General features: G+C 40.9%; 1 protein-coding gene and 1 long non-coding RNA gene across 2 annotated transcripts in view; both read right to left on the bottom strand.

The window, feature by feature from the left end:
- Nucleotides 1-5,182, bottom strand: part of cntn3b (contactin 3b) — a 66,136-nt gene extending 60,954 nt beyond the window's left edge. Inside the window, exon 1 of the mRNA XM_020482140.2 lies at nucleotides 4,449-5,182. The gene's annotated coding sequence lies outside the window, so the exon portion shown is untranslated. The remainder of the gene's footprint in view (nucleotides 1-4,448) is intronic.
- Nucleotides 5,183-6,222: 1,040 nt separating this feature from the next.
- LOC109890168 (uncharacterized) lies at nucleotides 6,223-8,787 on the bottom strand. Its single transcript, XR_002255376.2, has 3 exons — nucleotides 8,525-8,787; nucleotides 6,642-6,705; nucleotides 6,223-6,265 (listed from the first exon to the last, which is right to left on the bottom strand). It is a non-coding gene; the product is annotated as an uncharacterized LOC109890168 (long non-coding RNA).
- Between the last annotated feature and the right edge of the window lie 5,575 nt (nucleotides 8,788-14,362).

Below are 14,362 nucleotides of genomic sequence, written 5' to 3'. Positions count from 1 at the left end.
GATACGTCTCTAAGGTTTTCAATTGTCAAAGCTTTGAAAGCCTGGTTCCACAGCCAGTAGATTGAGTGACGTTTTTCCATTGAGCCTGTGTCATGCTTGCAAAGTCTGTGAACTGAATTCACAATGCCTGGTACATAATATTGTCTGACAAGTAATGTAATGGGCCTTTAAAAAAATGTGGATCTGGAAGTGGTGCCTATTGTTATATAATTCCAATTCTATCATTATTTCAATGGTAAAAAGCTTTTCTTTCCTAATGCTTTGACCTACATCACTGTTACCACTGGTAACTGATATTCCTCTCAGGATTAAGATTCCTAACCCTTCTCCAGCTTCTTAAAACTTTACATTTTTTTTGTAGATTAACCCAGTAGGATACTAACTTTGGTTTTCTTAATATAGTAGTAAAATGGCATGTAAAACTATTGTTTCGTCGTCTTACAAATGTTTACAAAACAAAACATGCAGTCATTTCAATAGCTACAGAACTGTGTATGTTTAGTTTGAAGGGGAGGAATATAGCTGTTATTCCATAACCATTGTTATGAGTCACATTCTGTGAGGAGCCCAAAGCACCAGCCTCCTGCAGCTACCTACTGTCGCCCAGTACACACTCTTCAGGGGAGTGATCTCATTTGGTTATAGATTACATAATCTTCCGGCCAGTGCTGGCTTAGCACCATGCTCCTGGTGCCAGTAATGGTTCCTCATCTGCTGTAATTGTGGGACACAGTGTGTCTCAGAGTGGATTTCCTGGTGTCTTTCAAGTTTTAGGGGGCATTTTGCCACTGTAAATCATGTCACATTGGATTACATGCTTTGAGATCATACCCGGGTAGAAATGTGTGCAACATTCCCCAGTTTGTCTGGTTTGCTCTGCTCCATCCCAGTCATCCCATCCTATCATTCCCAGTCTAATGCCGGGACCCATAGGTATGCATTATCATTCAAGTCTGTCTTCTATTTGGCCGTGTACTGTAGAGGTAAGGGTGGCTGGTTATCACTATGCACTGGCGGAGGTGAAGTGAAATTATGAACACGAGATTTCTCTGCCAAATGTAATGATGCATCACAGTTTCACCTCCACAATAGCTAAGCCTAATGAAAGTCGTTGGCTAAACGTACCCCTGAGTAAATGACATGACTTCTTGGTTAAAGGGGCTGTTGTTTGGTGCATAATTGATAGAAAAGGTGGTTAAAGGCGTCCGTTTCCCCCTGAAGGGACGCATAATAGCAAAGAATCTAATAAGGGTGGGAGAAAAGGAGAGAGGTTCTATCACAACATGAGAGGGAGGCTGAGCTGTTTTCAGATGCAACAAGACCTATGGTAAACAAAGATGGCCCAGCAAGGACTGTAGTGTACATCTCAAAAGGAGACACTGTTACTCAGTTAGTTAGAAAAACAGATAATAGGTAGGCCAGCGTTTCCCCTATATGCTTTGGTGCGTTGCTGCCACTGCACTGTTAGAGTTATAGAAGTATGCCCCAGGAAGAGCCCATCGGCCGCCCCCTGCAGGAAGACCCCAGGAAGACCCCATGCTTCTGAAATAAATCCTAGGGGAAACACTGGGTAGACTATTCACCATATCACAAGACAGCAGCATCTAAAACCTCATTCATATTGAAGATTATCTCTAATTCGAGAAAGGATACATATAATTACTGTAATCACTATTATTGCCCTCCACTAGAAAATCTCTAAGGCCAGTATGAACAAGCGGAATGATTTAAGTTCTAACTTCCAACATGAGCTGTGATTTACCCAAGAAAGATAATGAGCCCATCTCATCTGTGCCTCACTATTTAGTTTATCCAGCGATCCAGCTGCTGAGTAAACGTAATTTCACATGGGCCAACGAGGACGCATAAACGTTAGTATATCAAAGTTAGGTATTAAAGACTTCGAACAAGGGCATTGAAAGACGTCTTTGAGATTGTTTCACAATTAAGGTCTAAATGCTCCGTGCTGAGAAACTGAATGATGTTTGTCCAAGACCAATTAAGTGTACTGACTTGGAATATTTTTTGTAATCTCTTACTATACTGCCCCCTTTCCTCTCCGTACAGCTTTGTACCATTTTCATCCAATTAAAGAATGGTTTTACATAATCATATGAATACCTCTCCTGAGATGTCTCTGTCAGCCGCTTCAAGTGCGGCTGCCATGGAAGCACATCACATAACGCAGAACACTGAGTCACTCCATGAAGGTGTCTGATTGGCATGTTGTTACATACATGCGTGCATAAGATAAATGTGATTAGGACTGACAAACTGGCTGTGACTAAGACCAAACATACAGAGCACGCAACGGTGACTAACATAGACTGAGCTCTAAGACAAGGGAGATGTTATTACGTTTCTCACTTTTGTCACTCAGAGAAACATCATAGTGACATTGAGTCACAATTGTTTTACGCATTATACAGTACATTATAGTATAGCAAATACTGTACAGGATGAATTGAAAACAACAAAAAATACTTCTTTTTTTTGAGGCCAAACCTCAAAACATTTGAAGACACAATCAATGTCACAAATGTTATCTATTAAACTAAATGGCATGAAGCAAGATACTTTCATGAGGAGATATGAACTGTTTTCACACAGTGAGTGAGAGAGGTTGTTTAACACCCGAATAGCAGCTGTGCACAAACGGTGAAAGGATTGATAATTATCGGGTCGAAAACATTTCACCCAAAGAGGGAAGGATCTAGTATCTGAGAAAACAGGAGAATTCCTGGAAGGCCTCACTGTTCTAAAGACACCAGGAAGCTCCAGTGATTTCCTCAGATGTTAACCAAGGGGCCAATGCATCGGTGAACCCCACAGCTACTGCAAACCATGGGGTCAGAAAAGTAAGTGCACTTAACAGAGAGTGAGACAGGGAGCAGTGATCCGTTCCACCACCCTATCATCGTCGTGACATATCCCCAGACCCCCATCCCAATAGCCACAGATACATCACTGGGTTGAAGGTGTGGGATGAAGAGAGGGACAGATGCTTTCTAGATTAGAGCTAGACCTCTGGATCTGTGCATCCATTTACAGCACTACAGTATATTCGAACCGCCTAGATTTTTTTCAAACAGAAATGCACTTTTTGTACCAAGATTGCCACTCTGATGTTCTTCAGAAGGGATTTCAAAACCATTTGAGCTAAAATAGAAGGGCCACAGTCCTTTCCTCTGTAGCAATGTCAGCGGCATATTGCAGTGTTCAGGAATAATTCAGCACCTAGCTGCTTATGATGTTTTCACCTCTCATTTGGCTGTGCTTGTTAGCCACAAAACGAGATGAGCAAAGCATGCTAGAGAAATCTATAAATAAACATGAATAGAGGAGAGAGGGATCAAATTCCCCAATGAATAGCACATACTTTGAAGATGTATATTGGCTGAGCATCTGCAATTCTGCTGCAGCTGGTGTTCTGTCTTTTTTAAGGGGTTCAAAATATGGTCCAACCAGAAGAGTTTTGAGACATGAATATATGTATCTATCTAAAGGAAATAGAACAAAGGAGAGACCGTTTTGGTCACAAAGGTCCCCCAGAGGGCAGCCACCTGGGATGTAGACAATCATTTTACACAGTTAGAGGAGTCAATGAGAAATACAATAGTGCCAGCAACATAATTAAAAGCATAATTGAATTATGTTGGATGACTAATCACAGCTTAAAATGAAAAAAAAAGCTAGAGAGCAAAAGATCCATAAGGTGCTCCTGACTGAATTATATGTAGAGGAAGGGGCTGTATTGCAACCAGCATTAGCCTATCTGCAGTCAGAGCTATGAAGGCTATACCTTCCCTGACTGCATGGCACAAAGCAGGCCCCATGTGGACTTGTGCCCTAGATGAAGAAAATGAGCCTGAGCAGCAAGATAAATCTCAGTAGCCTGGGAAAGCCATTCAACGCTCCTGGTGGAGTACTATATCAGCATTATGCATGAGATGATCATGCACAACCATTATCTCGATAAATGTCTGCTACACGCATCTTTTGTTGTTGTTGTTGCTGTTGTTGAGGAAATAGCTTTTTCTGCAATTCAAAAGATAGAAAGTTGAATAAGTGCTTGAATCAGGGTGTTGTTTAAATGTGTCACCCTCGCCACTTCCCATATTTGGAAATGGGAACAAGCTAGAAAATCCAACTATAACCCTGGCCTAATAGGCTATACTATAGGCACCGTGTGAATTGCACTGTAGTTGCCATAGCATGCTCAGTTATCAAATAATTGTTATATTTCACACTGCCTTTTCGATTATTGAAACATAAAGAAAAACTTCTCAGGATGTCGAAAAATACTAGTAGGCTATAGCCTATGACATTTTGTGGAATTGATAGACACTCGGACTCGCATGCAACGTAACCACTATTATGAAACATTAAAATAGCGTCTTACCTTATGTGGAAGCTTATCAAATCAACGTAAACTAATAAACACTTACCGAGTTATTAAACAGAATGCTGCTTTTCCTCTTCAAGGAATTGGACGACCAGAGAAAATAGCAGGCTAGTCTATTTAATTGATTCCACTGTCCAAATGACATACATCAGTGGTATTTATCGATTGTCTATATGTATTTTCCTAAAGAATAAACATTTTCATAAGAGCCGTGGCTCTCTTATTCAGGATCCCAACGAGAGTTTGCGGATAAACGCTGGTCCACGGAATCGCAGCACCACACTTCTCGTAAAGAGCCCCGCAAGTCCGTCTCTCGTCTTGGCTTGGAGGAGATGCTCCTCGTTGTAATCCCCGAAGCACCCACGCAATTAGCTCAGGAGTCACAGGGCTCCAGCTCCGAAGTCGGGATGCCAACTGTACTCAATCACAGGTGCTTTGGTCTAGTCTTTCAACAACGAAGACACCCCAGGAAATGCTGCCAGTCTGGACGGAGAGTGAGACAGAGAGACCTCTGAGCTGAGATTTACATTCTGCGCATCCCCTTGCTCCAGACCCGTTGTACAGAGGCAGTGAAGCGCCCACTGTTGACACGTGAAAACACGCGCACAAATGAAATGCACCACTGGTCGGGAGCTCAATACTCACCCAGCTTGCTCTAATTTCCACGTATTCAAAGCCAAAAAGATGATCTGAACTATCCTTTTTATATGGCACACGGTCATTTATAGGCTATACGTTGCACAATTGGAATTAGTCACAGCCATCCAGATAGAGGGAGTTACAGCAGTAGTTTCCTTTCACGACTGTCACGGTAATTTGAATACCTCGTGGTAATTGCATAGGGAATGTAATGAGCATCACATTGTCACTGATATGATTATGCCATTAAGACCAGTGTTCAAGTCAATAGGCCCAATTCAAATGTATTCCACTGTAGGGCTATTAGACTAGATCTATTTACAAGTAGGTCTATATGCAATAGTCTACTAAAATGTATCACAAATTGTGTTGATCTCTCAACGGTTTACATAACTGTATTTATCTAGGCTACATTCAACAAATACAGTCCTGTCTCGTCAGTGCACAAGCTACCTGTGACAAAACAGCACTCCCTACCGTTGGATCTATCTTTGTTCCTCCAGTATTATCATGCGGGGGTGTCAAGCAAACGTGTGGGTGGTATCTTACACACCCATTGGTTGATCAATGTCACGGCGCTTTGCTCGATTGCATTTGCCTGGGGTGCGTTCAGTACGACAGAACTGTGTTCCACGTTTAATTCAACGGAAACGGTACTGTACTGATCGACCAGTTGAAATATGGTGTGATTATGGTGGCCCAGAGGGCGATTGTATATGGTGTGCTGTACCAGTACTCTCTGTTATCACCTGCACTCTGGTGAAATGGTTAAGTACTAACCGGTCCACCTCCGTGTTAGTTCCCTTACGAAAAAAGATTGCAGTCAGAGTGCAGTATAACTGCAGTGGTGGAAAAAGTACCCAACTGCCATACTTGAGTAAAATTTATATTAAAGATACCTTAATAGAAAGTGATTCAAGTGAAAGCAAAAGTCAGCCAGTAAAATTCGACTTGAGTAAAAGTCTAAAAGTATTTGGTTTAAAATATACTTAAGTATCAAAAGTAAAAGTATAAATCATTTAAACTTGTTTATATTAAGCAGACCAGATGGTACCATTTTTTTGTTTTTATTTATTTATGGAAAGCCAGGGTCACACTCCAACACTCAGACATCATTTACAAACAAAGCATTTGTGTTTAGTTAGTCTGCCAGATCAGAGGCAGTAGGGATGACCAGGGATCTTCTGTTGATAAGTGCATGAATTAGACTATTTTCCTGTCCTGCAAAGCATTCAAAATGTAACAAGTATTTTTAGGTGTCAAGGAAAATGTATGGAGTAAAAAGTACAATATTTTCTTAAAGAATGTAGTGAAGTAAAAGTAGTCAAAAATATAAATAGTAAAGTAAAGTACAGAAACCTAAAAAAAACTAATTGAGTAGTACTTATTTTTACTTAAGTACTTTACACCACTGCAGTACATTGAAATTACTGCATCCAAAATAGCACAGTCGACTGCAGTTACTGGACTTGTACTGTCTGTGAGTATAACAGAACTGATATGGCAGGCGAAAACCAGAGGACAATCGATCCAGAATTACATTTTTTCAGCTCACCACTGATTAGAATGGCTGTCAATGGGAATATAAAAATAATACCTCCCAGATTTCAGATCCTATGGCTTCCAATCGATGGCAACAGTCTTTAGAAAGAGTTTCAGGCCTGTTAAAAAAAAAAAGAGATAGAATTTGTAGTTTTTGTTAGTGGGTCCCATTTTGGCTGTAGTGTTTGTAACGCGTTCCGGTGAGGGTTACGCTTTTAAATGATGTATGACACTTGTATTTTCATGAATGTTTAATATTACGATTTTTGTAATTTGAATTTTGCGCTCTGCAATTTCACCGGATGTTGGCCAGGTGGGATGGTAGCATCCCACCCACCCCAAAGAGGTTCGAACTATAGTTTTGGCAAGTCGGTTACGACTTCTACTTTGTGCATGACACAAGTAATTTTTCCTACAATTGTTTACAGACAGATTATTTCACTTATAATTCACTGTATCACAATTTCAGTGGGTCAGAAGTTTACATACACTAAGTTGACTGTGCCTTTAAACAGCTTGGAAAATTCCAGAAAATGATGTCATGGCTTTAGAAGCTTCTGATAGGCTAATTGACATAATTTCAGTCAATTGTAGGTGTACCTGTGGATTTATTTCAAGGCCTACCTTCAAATTCAGTGCCTCTTTGCTTGACATAATTTGAAAATCAAAAGAAATCAGCCAAGACCTCAGAAAAATTATTGTAGACCTCCACAAGTCTGGTTCATCCTCGGAAGCAATTTCCAAATACCTGAAGGTACCACTTTCATCTGTACAAACACTAGTACGCAAGTATTAACACCATGAGACCACGCAGCCATCATACCGCTCAGGAAGGAGACGCGCTCGGTCTCCTAGAAATGAACGTACTTTGGTGCAAAAAGTGAAAATCAATCCCAGAACAACAGCAAAGGACCTTGTGAAGATGCTGGAGGAAACAGGTTAAAAAGTATCTGTATCCACAGTAAAACGAGTCCTATATTGACATAACCTGAAAGGCCGCCACTGCTCCAAAACCACCATAAAAAAGACAGACTACGGTTTGCAACTGCACATGGGGACAAAGATCGTACTTTTTAGAGAAATGTCCTCTGGTCTGATGAAACAAAATAGAACTGTTTGGCCATGATGACCATAGTGATGTTTGGAGGACAAAGGAGGAGGCTTGCAAGCCGAAGAACACCATCCCAACCGTGAAGCACGAGGGTGGTAGAATCATGTCGTGGGGGTGCTTTGCTGCAGGAGGGACTGGTGCACTTCACAAAATAGAGGACTTCATGAGGAAGGAACATTTTGTGGATATATTGAAGCAACATCTCAAGACATCAGTCAGGAAGTTCAAGCTTGGCCTCAAATGGGTCTTCCAAATGGACAATGACACCAAGCATACTTCCAAAGTTGTGGCAAAATGGCTTAAGGACAACAAAGTCAAGGTATTGGAGTGGCCATCACAAAGCCCTGACCTCAATCCCATAGAACATTTGTGGGCAGAACTGAAGTGTGTGCGAGCAAGGAGGCCTACCTACCTGACTCAGTTACACCTGCTCTGTCAGGAGGAATGGGACAAAATCCACCCAATTTACTGTGAGAAGCTTGTGGAAGGCTACTCGAAACGTTTGACCCAAGTTAAACAATTTAAAAAGTAATTGCTACCAAATACTAATTGAGTGTAAGTAAACTTCTGACCCAGTGGGAATGTGGTGAAGGAATTAAAAGCTGAAATAAATCATTCTCTCTACTATTATTCTGACATTTCACATTCTTAAAATAATGTGGTGATCCTAACTGACCTAAAACAGGTAATTTTTACTTGGATTAAATGTCAGGAATTATGAAAAACCGAGTTGAAATGTATTTGGCTATGTAAACTTCCGACTTGAGCTGAACATTAATTGAACCGTACTTCACCCAAAAGTAATAGAAAAAAAGTCCCACCATTACCAGCTCGGGTACGGTAAAGAAGTAAATCCCCATGTGATGATCATGTACAGACTGTGACTGTAGCGCGCCATTCCCCCTACCTAAAATGTACTATAGGGCTGCAGTCCAAGCATTTTATTTTTACCCCCTCAGCCCTTCCACTAGCCACTTTCCCTCGGGGAATCCCTGTCGAAACCAGATGCAGTTTGATTGCCATCTTAAGTGGAGGTACAATTCACAAACGTTTCCCCCTCGGCCTTGAAGAACTTTGGTCACTTGCGGGGTTGATATGACCCACAATTCAATGCAAACTGTCGTCACATGTCAAACTCTGGTGGCTGTGAAGTGTCAAATTAAATCAACAAGGCTGCATGTTCGGCATGTCAGAAAAAAGTATGAAGCTAGCTTGCTAAAAAATATATAGACGCCATTGATTTTCGCTTGGGCAAATTGGCTTAATCTCGTTGGATAGCCTATCTCTAAATATTGTTTATATTTGCTTATAGTACTGATGATAGTTTGTCTGTTAGTCAGACAGACAACTTTACCAGGCTGAGTGTTGACTCAACATATAGGCTACTTGCTGATGTCTAAAACCCTTTTTTTGACTAGCTACATGCCGAATGGATAGGCTACACTCACACATCTGAAATTATGTTTACTAATCATGGAGTGAATGCAGTCATTTGCTGCGTAACTGTGATATTGAGCTAAATGTGCTCAATTGTTTTTAATGGAATAATTGCTCTTCAAGAGGTGATCACATTACAACCAAATAATATTGACATTTATTTGGCAATCGTTAACAATGGTTTTAGCTGGCGGTGCCTTGCCCCCAACAGGCAAATCGAACGTTCTGCACCTTATTGTGACGTTTATTGATAACCTACTTGCAGTTACTATGACAAATAAAAATGGTTGTTATGCAGGCTCTTCTCCCTTGTTATCTAGCCAACTACACAGAAATCACTTCAAACTGAAGATGGAAAGACAGCATGCTAGCTGCATTTAGTTTCCTTTTACCTGTTTTCTATTTGGATTTTTTTGTTGCATTTGTTCATAAAAATAATGCTGATTTTGATTTCGCCTCGCTTAAAAAAGCTGTCTATATTGTCCAGACACGTTCACTCTCTAGATGTTGGAGATCGCGTTTCAAAACTAAAACAACGTCGCAGATGTCAGAAAGACAGACCAGACTGAAAGGTTTATACAAGTCCCTGCTGTTGCAAACCAAATGCTAGGTTAAAAGCAGGGGGAAATATTTTCTAAAGGCCTTTTTACAGTGTAGATCAAGTTTATGCCTGGCTGGGCTGATGGGACAGTGGATGCACAGTGATTTCTCTGATAGAACAGCTGGAACGCAGTTTAAACCAATCAGCATCCAGGAATAGACCCACCCATTGTATAATAAAAGCAATACATGTGACTTGCTCCATCATTATCAGTCGTATTGACCCCAACATACATTTTCAGCTGTTTATATTGTTGAAAAGAGGAGATTCCTAGCTTCAGAATGTTGTTTAATTTAAGAATCGGACCCTTTTTTCCCCCAATTTTCGCCTAAAATGACATACCCAAATCTAACTGCCTGTAGCTCAGGCCCTGAATACACACAAATCTAAAGTAAAGGAATGTAATTGAGAATATATAAATATATGGACGAGCAATGTAAGAGCGGCATAGACAAAGATACAGTAGAATAGGATAGAATACAGTATATACATATGAGATGAGTAATGCAAAATATGTAAACGTTATTAAAGTGACTAGTGTTCAATTATTAAAGTGATTTCAAGTAATTTACATAGGGCAGCAGCCTCTAATGTGCTAGTGATGGCTGTTTAACAGTCTGATGGCCTTGAGATAGAAGCTGTTTTTCAGTCTCTCAGTCCCAGCTGTTACATGGCTAGGTCAATGTAACTGTATTGACCTAGCCTTCTGGATGATAGCGGGGTGCAATGTAAATATTTGGCATAACTTATGGCTTGTTTGCTACTCATTTGACAGTTTCACAAAATAATGTGTGGTCAATATGTTTAAAAATAAGTTTGTGGGTGTAAGGTTCTGCTTTTCTTTTCTTAGTTAACCTTTGTCTTTGTGTTCTTGAACGTAGCCCTGTTTCTTTTTGTTCTGGAACTTAGCCCTGTCTTTCATTTTTGTTCATTGATTTCACCTGTGTTCATTTCTCACCTGGTCTCATCAGCTCCCTATTTATTTCAGTTCTTTCAGTTTGTATGGTTGTGAGGTTTTTGACTGCCTACCTGTGTTTGATCATTGCCTGCGACCACGATTCTGCGAAGGCCTAATAAACATCTGCCACGCTCTGCGCATGAATCTACACATTTTTCTCCCTGTGTATTCATTACAGAATACCTCACCTACAAATGGAATGGATTCAGTGGAGCTACAGCAGCACCTAACCCAGAAAGAGGAGCTTATGGAGTAAATTTGCCATCTTCTCCGCCAGCAAGGTATCGAAACCCATAGCCCTCCTTCGTTCACACCCATGCCTGGAAAATATGAGGGTTTGCCTGGGAAATGTCATTGATTTTCTGATACAATGCAGCAAATACATTGAGCACAACTACACTAACTTCGCCACTGACAAGAGCAGGGTGTATTTTGTTGTCTCTGCTCACAGGCAAAGCCCTGGATTGGGCCACCACGATATGGACTGCCAACAGCACAGAACTTGGATCCAAGACCCACTTCCACCCCCTCTTCATAGAGGTATTTGATCACTCCCTCCGGTCGTCCTACAGGAGACCTCCTCATAGAACTTCAACAAGGACACAATTCAGCTGCCGAGGGCGTTCCGCACCATGCCTGCAGGGAGTGGATGTAGTGAGGCTGCTTTACTTACCGTCTACCGATGAGGGCTCAACCGGGAACTTCAGGTGGCGCTGGCCTGTAGCGGTGACCTTCAGGATTTAAATCAATACATTCGTATGTCCATCGACCACCTAATTGCCGACCGCCGAAGAACTCTGCCACCTAGGAACCTGAAACCTTCTTTCCATGATCCCGTCTGAGTCTTCCAGAGCCCATGCAGTTGGGCCATGCTCCTCTCGCGTGTATTGAACGTCAAAAGCGAATCCAAGAAGGGCTCTGCCTATACTGTGGAGGGAAAGATCATCTACTCAGCCATTGCCCCGTTCGCCCCCACGGAGGGATGAGAAGGTTCCCTCCGCTGCCATGCAGGTAGGTGTGACCTTATTTCTAAATGTATCCGAGGCAATTCTCCATCCCAGTATTGATAACTGAAGGGTGTTACTAAGTATGTAGAGGGCTTGATAGATTCGTGAGCAGCAGGTCATTTGATCAATCACTAGCTAGTACAAGCGCTTGACATTGATCTAACACCTGTCACCCCTCCCTTAACTTCTTGGTGACAGGGGGCAGTATTTTCACGTCCGGATGAAATGCATGCCCATATTCAACTGCCTGCTACTCATCCCCAGAAGATAAGATATGCATAATATTAATAGATTTTGATAGAAAACATTCTGAAGTTTTTAAAACTGTTTGAATTTGAATCATGTCTGTGAGTATAGCAGAACTTATGTAGAAGGAGAAACCCTGAGGATTAACCATTCAGATTCCCAATGAGGTTTCATTGGGAATCCAGATTTCTAAAGGACTTCCTTGCAGTTCCTACCACTTGAAGTTTTTCCTTTGTGTAATGACGAAGGAGCCCTGTTCAAAACGAGGGTCACTTCAAGTGTACTGTTAGATAGAGGCGCGTGACCAGAAAGGTAGCGTCAGTTTGTTTTTCTTCCTGTATTGAACACAGATCATCCCGTCTTCAATTTTATCGATTATTTACTTTAAAAATACCTAAAGTAGTTTGCAATGTTTCTGGCAAAGTTGACAGGTAACTTTTGAGATATTATGTAGTCACGTTGCGCAAGTTGGAACCAGTGTTTTTCTGGATCAAACGCGCCAAATAAATGGACATTTTGGATATATATCGACAGAATTAATTGAACAAAAGGACCATTTGTGATGTTTATGGGACAGATTGGAGTGCCAACAGGAGCTTGTCAAAGGTAAGGCATGCTTTATATTTTTATTTCTGCGTTTTGTGTTGCACCTGCAGGGCAGAAATATGCTTTCTCTCTTTGTTTACGGGGGTGCTATCCTCAGATAATGGCATCGTTTGCTTTCGCCAAAAAGCCTTTTTGAAATCTGACATGTTGGCTGGATTCACAACAACTATAGCTTTAATTTGCTATCTAACATGTGTGATTTAATGAAAGTTTGATTTTATAGTAATTAATTTGAATTTGGCGCTCTGCATTTTCACTGGCTTTTGGCCGAGGTTACATGGAAGGTACTCTTCACATGAACCTCGGTAGACTTCCTCGGCTTCATACTGATACCTGGAGGGGTCAGCATGGATGAGAACAAAGTCACCGCCGCCAGTAACTGGCCCAAACCCACCACTGTTAAGGAACTCCAACGTTTCATTGGGTTCTGTAACTTCTAGCGCCTGTTCATTCGGAACAACCTTTGTCTTTGTGCTCTGGAACATAGCCCTGTCTTTTTTTTCTTCTTATTGATTTCACCTGTGTCTCACCTGGTCAAATCAGCTCCCGATTTTAGTTCAGTTCTTTCTGTTTGTATGGTTGTGAGGTATTGTTTGTTTTTTGACTGCCTACCTGTGGTTGACCATTGCCTGCCTGTGACCATGATTCCTGCCTTCTGCAAAGGCTTAAACATCTGCCATGCTCTGCGTATGACTACACCTTTTTCTCCCTCAGTAATCAATACAGTGGGAGTGCTAGCAAGCTAAACCGCTAGTTAGCTAGCTTTTTAGTTGACTGTTAATGAATGACTCATTTTGAAAGGGGGATCTTGATTAACATCTGAGGCTTTTAAAGTGTACTTACACTATGATTTCTACATTCAAACGAATTGGATTGGCTAGAAAACACGTCGTTCTAGTGAGTTCTAATTTTGATCAGAACATCAAGCCAATACTTTATGCTAATGAGCTAGCGTGACTGAAAATGATTGAGCATGTCACAAATATTACACGGAATACCAAAGCATGCCAGAACTGAACACATAAAGTAAATTGTACAGTGCCCAGGTATAAAACCCAGGTACAAAAACAGTTTGTAGTGTGTACTCACAGACAACCAATATTGTCATATTCAGTAGGCCAACATTCATTATTTAAAGCTAGAATCCTGAGTTGCCACATCCATTGTTGGACTTATAAATGAATGATATATTGATTCTTGAAGACTATAACTTATAAATGCTCCATGAGCTTGGTTCAACTGTCATACCCCATGAGAACCCAAAATAAAAGCTTGTTTTATTTACTCCTATGTTTGTAAACAAACACTGTTGTCTCAACATGGTTTAAACTAGATTTTTTTTTAAATATATCATGGATGGTCCTTGCATCCATAGCTCTGTCTATGAATTTGAGATGGGCTACATTTCTCCAGGGCCCATCCCTCAGCTTTATACCAAAACAGAGGCTGGGTGTCCGGTTTGTTATTGTTTCAATTAAGAATTCTAGCTGTAGCCCTTTCCTGCAGTCGATGACCAAAAGGCCTCAATGACCAAAAGGCTGGAAATCCGGTGTTTCTATGTCAAACAGTTTTTTATATTTCAGTCTTCTGTGATGTACTGTAAATAGTGTGTAATATTGGGATGTAAACTCAATGTAATACATACCTGATGTGGTACAGGTGTCTTTTTTTTTTTTTTTTTTTTTTTTTTTAAGCCCATAATGTGTGTGTGAGGTACACTTGTTTCAAAGTAGATTTGTTTAAGACTACCAAGAATCACTGTGGCCCTGATTTAGCCAACTGCAGTAAAAGGTAACAGCAAATGTACACA

This window comes from Oncorhynchus kisutch, linkage group LG5 (assembly GCF_002021735.2).
Source record: "Oncorhynchus kisutch isolate 150728-3 linkage group LG5, Okis_V2, whole genome shotgun sequence".
Classification (NCBI taxonomy): domain Eukaryota; kingdom Metazoa; phylum Chordata; class Actinopteri; order Salmoniformes; family Salmonidae; genus Oncorhynchus; species Oncorhynchus kisutch.
The sequence above is the reverse complement of the archived record's forward strand: the minus strand, read 5'-3'. Positions and strand labels throughout refer to the sequence as shown.